Source organism: Vanessa cardui, chromosome 16 (genome assembly GCF_905220365.1).
Source record: "Vanessa cardui chromosome 16, ilVanCard2.1, whole genome shotgun sequence".
Taxonomy (NCBI): domain Eukaryota; kingdom Metazoa; phylum Arthropoda; class Insecta; order Lepidoptera; family Nymphalidae; genus Vanessa; species Vanessa cardui.
This window is the reverse complement of record NC_061138.1, coordinates 8668209-8674176: the sequence shown is the minus strand read 5'-3', so window position 1 is coordinate 8674176 and position 5968 is coordinate 8668209.

The following is a 5968-nucleotide window of genomic DNA, read 5'->3' as shown; positions in this document are numbered from 1 at the left end:
GGGGACGAGGAAACCCGGTGCGAGTACGGCGCGCCCGGCCCGACCCACGCGAGGGGGGCCCGGGGGAGCGACTCACGCGCGGGACGGGGGGCGCGGATTAATCACGTAGTAAGTATACCCCCCGGGGCCGCACCGCCCGCGCTCACCCCGCGCATAGAACCTGCGCGCGGCCGATACATGAATAAATACTAAATGCAACGAACGCTCTTCGTGCCAGACTGAAACCGGACATTTATCGGAGCTAAATGAATTCCTGGGTGAGCGTTGCCACCGAATCTTGGCTCCGAGTGCCGTCGCCGGTCGCGAGGCGCCGCACCTTCGCTCGCAACATCAACTTGTGATGCAATTCTGTAATCGTTTTAAGAAAGTTATCAATCGACTCAACATAATTCAATGACATACGAGTTTTACTGCCATTATTTGTTGGCTCATTTAGATAAAAGCACTTTCATGATATACAATTTACGTCCATTCACCGTAATATTTTATCATTCACTTATTTTATCTTTATCTTTTCAATTGAATTTTAATTGCGCCGTGAACAGCGAAGAATTGTCCAATGCAGCTGAATTAGTATTGCACAAACCCTAGACTGGTTTTCTGCCGTCATAAAGTGCCAAGGTACAATATTACAAATTCACAAGCACACATTCCCATTACAAGACATTGATTGTTAATTAGGTGTAGCGGTAAAAACCACTTGAAAACCAATGTTTATGACTTTCGAAAGCTATTGGAAAAGCAATTTAATGAAGACCATTTTAATGTTGTAAAATGTTATTAGTATTAAAGTCCTCTCGCGATTAAAACTCAAATATAGAATTTTTATTTAATTTTATTACATCGTATAATTTGATGTTGTCATATAACAAAATTATTATTAATTGTTAAATAACAATATAAAATGCTGATAGCGCCCATGTTACGCGTTACTACTGAAAGTGACGTAGCAATCTTTCTAGTAATGTTGGTAGTCGTAGTCTTACACGTAATGCCGCCTTCTATTATAAGTGAAACGGTTTCTAAGATAAGCTTTAAAAGGAATGGGACGGCTTTTGAAAACAAATACGCTAGAATTAGGTTCTTTTGTTAGAGAAGTATTCCGCTAATCTTGATTTAAGTGAGGCCCTTTACGAATACAGTAGTAGCAATTTTTTTGTTTCGAAAAATAGATTATGTTCTGAATCAAATTTCAGTGGTAATGTAAGATAAGTTAGTATCCATTTCATTTGACTGTTGACTTCCAAGCAGGATATATTAATTTAAATAATTTTATTTAATTAACATGACTTTGTATATTTTAAACGTTAAAAAAGAGTAACTACTGAGTTTCTTGCCGGATCTTCTCGGTAGAATCTACTGTCCGAAACGGTGGTAGCTTCACTTAATTGTAAAATGACGATTCAAAAGTGCTTGTAAGAGCCTTCTTGAATAAAGTTTATTTTGATTTGATTTTTGATTTGATTTAATGTGTAATAAAATTAATAAAATAAATGTATCGTTTAGCAAATAATCAACTAAAACTAATCTCATTATAAACGCATTTTAGCGTTTAAAATATAAAAATCTTAGTTTTAATATCAAAAGTTCCAGCCGTGTTTTGAAAGTTCAAGTGAGAAAAAACGGGGGAAGTCACTTGTATCTACTAAAAACATGAAATCCAAAGGCCACGCGTTGAACTCTTCGGTAGGGCCATCGATCGATTTGTTACGCTCGACGCAAGAAAGATTACCAGTTGTATTGTGAATCTGTTTAGGCCTCTTCTGGTGATATGAAACTATTTTATCATACTTATATAAATATTAATTTAATCTAACTATTGGCGACATGTTTTCAATATCTAAATAATTAATTACATTCAGAAGTTATCTACTATTTCATGTTTATCAAATTTACTTACGCATTTAGGATAAGGGTCAAATAATTCTTATTCTAAAATGATTTTTAATCGTTTTAATCATATTTCAATATCTAATAGAGATTTGTGTGATGTGCGAATAAAATGATGCTAAAATGTTCACCGTTTGAGAAAAGAATCTACATGAAGGTTGCATATTTAAATGGCATTGTACCGTACATTGGTTTATAACAAATTCAAAACAAACCGAGATCATTGCCACAAGTATGGGTAGCATAATTCATTCACCTTGTTTTCTATAACGTAACCAAGAGAGCAGCTGGCCGAACGAGTTTGGAAGTATTTTAAGAAAGTATACTTGTCTTGTCTTATTGAAGACTCGCGTGTGTCCACGACATTGTCGTAATAAACATACTAAAGCAATTTAAAAATACTTATAACAGTATTACAATTACCAATGTAATGAAATAGTTCACGTAAGCACAGTGATATTGTTAATGAGAATATCTTGAGCGGTAGAGTTTTGAGATCCCGTGTGGGCCGCAACTGATCAATCATTCCACCAACATGTAAATGAAACCATAGACTAAGACAAGACAAGATATTTTATATTCTCTGATTGGTGGCACACTCATTTCTTACATTACCAGGTTCTCATAGCGTTGATAACAAAAAACCGTCACTAGCCCATTTGCTTGTCTGCCTTGATAAAATAAATGAAAAATACGTCCATTCCTTTCCATGTTACTAGTTATCTTACACAGAAGTGCATAAACATCCATAGACAAGAATTTGATTTATATATTAAGTTAAGAACTGATGTGAATGTTTGATTCATTTTTTACATATCTTTAACTTGCAATTTTCTAAAATCTATCTATGTTTCTAAAATATGACCATTGTTATAATTTGCAGTTTTTATTTAGTACTGTATCGAAACAAGGTTTTTCGATCGCTCGAGTGTAATTGAGCTCAATTTTTTGAATGTTATTAATGTTTAATTTTTATACGATGTATAATTGAAAATTATGTTAAAATTGGAACATTCTAATCACTTAACGGAATTACATAAAGTTATAACAAATGCTCTAAACATAAAAGTTTACGTGCGTCACTCAGGTCATCGGTCGTCCAGAGATGTTTGAGTTCCGCGTGGGTAAGCGTGCGTCGAAGCGTGGAGACAGGTGCGTCCGCGCAGCACTGTGATATACCATATTCATGTTATTTTACCAGCTCAAGTAAGTTTCATCTCTCCAAAATTTGTTCCGAAATTATATCTACCTTGTGTACATAGATGCTTGAATACATTATACTTTAATACGGGTTTTTATTTGAATATGATATAAAAGTCACTTAAAAAACTACTTTTAAAAATAACAAATAATTTATGTCAATTACTTGGAATTTACGTAATTATACCTACATAAGTTTAAGGATAATTTACAATGACAAAATGTAATACAAAAAACAGACTACATGCATTCATAATATCTAATCTCATTTAACAGTTATTTCTCATAATAATGGCGGACTGGTAGGTATGTTCATTTAGATAAAATAAACAATGTTGATTTCGTTTCATACGAATACAGCTCAGTTGAAATGGTTATCATTAGCCTCTTTTAAACGTCTGCTTAACATATATTTATAATTCAAATGCTATGTTTATATATTACAAGGTATTATCGGAGACAACGTTGTCACTCTTACCTTATCCTTCCATAACATTGGACAACTAACGTACCTTGAAACCTTTAAAGACTTGTAATACCAAATCCGGTGACGCCTACACGCGTTATAAATTACATACAAAATATTAAACGGCTTGAAAATATTAACCGTGTTTTGTTATTTATACTATTTCGTCTCAGCGGAGCGTTGCGAAATAATTTTTGACACCAATGAACGACCTCCGTCTATTATGTAAGCTGTTAAATATTATTCATTATATTTATTGTTGTACATAGTTATATATATGTTGCAATATATTTTATTTATTTATGGAAACAGAGTTTGATTTTGATTTTTTTTAAATTAGGATTTAATTAGGTTGGTAGACATAAAATGTGTCCCATACACTTGATGGTTAGTGGGCACCAACACCCGTAGACATTGACGGCGTAAGAGATTTTAATTTTTCCTTGATCTCCAATGTGTCCTCAATCTTGGGAACCAAGTCATTATGTTCCTTATGCCTGTATTACATTGCTGCTTGGCGGTAGAGTTTACGATGACCGAGTGGTCTTACCCAGCCGGGCATGCACAAAGCTTTACCGCCACTAAAAAGTTTACAAATATAATTTGATACCGAAGTAACAAAACATGTTTATGTACAAGTTGTACTTTCGTATTAACAGTACCCATAATTTAGGTTCTCTATAAAGTTTGGTTTCGGTAATATATTCCACATTTGCAACGAGCATATAAAACGTCTGAAAATAGATGAAAGCACATATGATTTTCATTATTGATCAAACATAAAAAAAAATAGACAGATTTGTGGAGTAAATATCGATACGACATAGTTTTTAAATTAATTCAGAATCCGCTTCCAATTTAGCTGATCTAAGTTTTCAAGACATGCGAATCCGTAATTCTGGCATACTTAAGAAATTGATTCATACAAAGTGTCATATAGTCTGATGTTAACGTGTGCGTTCATGATGATAAATAAACTTAATATGCATTTCACTGCAGTTTGTTGACTCTCAAATGCTCTATCCCGTTTTCTGGCTCAGACGTCTGCCTGCCCACGCCGTAGTAATTATTTTAGATCTACCTACTTATCTGCTGCGTTCATACCGAGAGATTGATTGCTTTAAATTATTGTTTTATGTAACATTTTTATAGTATCAAAAATTGTGTCAGTTAAACGCTTATTTTTTTGTTTTACTCATCAATGAATTTGACATTTGTTAAATATTATACAGCTGTTTTTTGACATAGATATTATTTACAACCTAGAGAGATCCACCATTAGACAAATTAATGTAGTCTTCACTTAAGTTAATTTAAGACTTTTCTTTAATTTTAAATATCATTTTTTGTTTTTTTATTTTTCGTGTATAAAGTTTAAGAATCGGTTATTTTATCGATGAGAAAATATATTTAAAATAACATAGGAATTAACAATCTGTTGATTTGAATGAACTATTGATATTCACACGACACATCACTTGAATACGTACAATTATTATATCATCAATTTAATTATTATTATTTAAGTTATATACATAATTTTTCAATAAAGTACGTCTTTAAAAATTATTCGTCTAACAAACATAAATCCAACATCAATATTATTAGTAGTATTAATAATCCTATTATACTAAGTGAAAGCGAGTTAAGTATTTGTATAGAGTTATACAATTGCTTTAAAATGAATAAAGTTGCCTGGAACAGCCTGGATTTTCTCTAGAAACATACATTGTTAAGTTTTTAAGATTGTGACACCCGCATGTACCAGACAGACGACTCGATCGTGTTTAGAGGCGAGATTATTATCTTTCTTGACTACTTCAGTAGAATCATGAGTTCAGTAAACAAATTTCATTCAAAAATAAAATATTATTCATTTAAATAGGCTCATAAATACATTTTTGAATCGCCACGTTACAGAGTTGAATTAAATGTAAAGCATTTCGATTTAATTTTACTTAGTTAATTAATTAAATGGGTCTTGTTTATTTAAATAATAAACGCCTCAATGGCTACGCTAACCTTAGAAATATTTATCTGAAAATTATTTAAGTTTATAATAATAGTTTGACTTCGAAAGATATTCAAAACAATTGTAAAAAAAATATATATCATCCATGCATTTTACGAGGCGTACTTAATTTCTACTAAATGTCTAAATATTCATATAAAAGTATCCTGCGAGTAGATTTATAAATTCGTGTAATTATACTTAATTCGAATTAGGTTAAATTAGTTTAATCAAGTTGAATGATTTTACACAGACGTTAAACCAACAGCCATACTATAAATTAATCAATCAATCAATAATAAATTGATTATTAATATCAGTTTATAATTGATTATTTAATGGAAGTATAAAAATTCGTTGCTGACCAATCCAAACAATTGCACTTATCTTGTGATGCAATA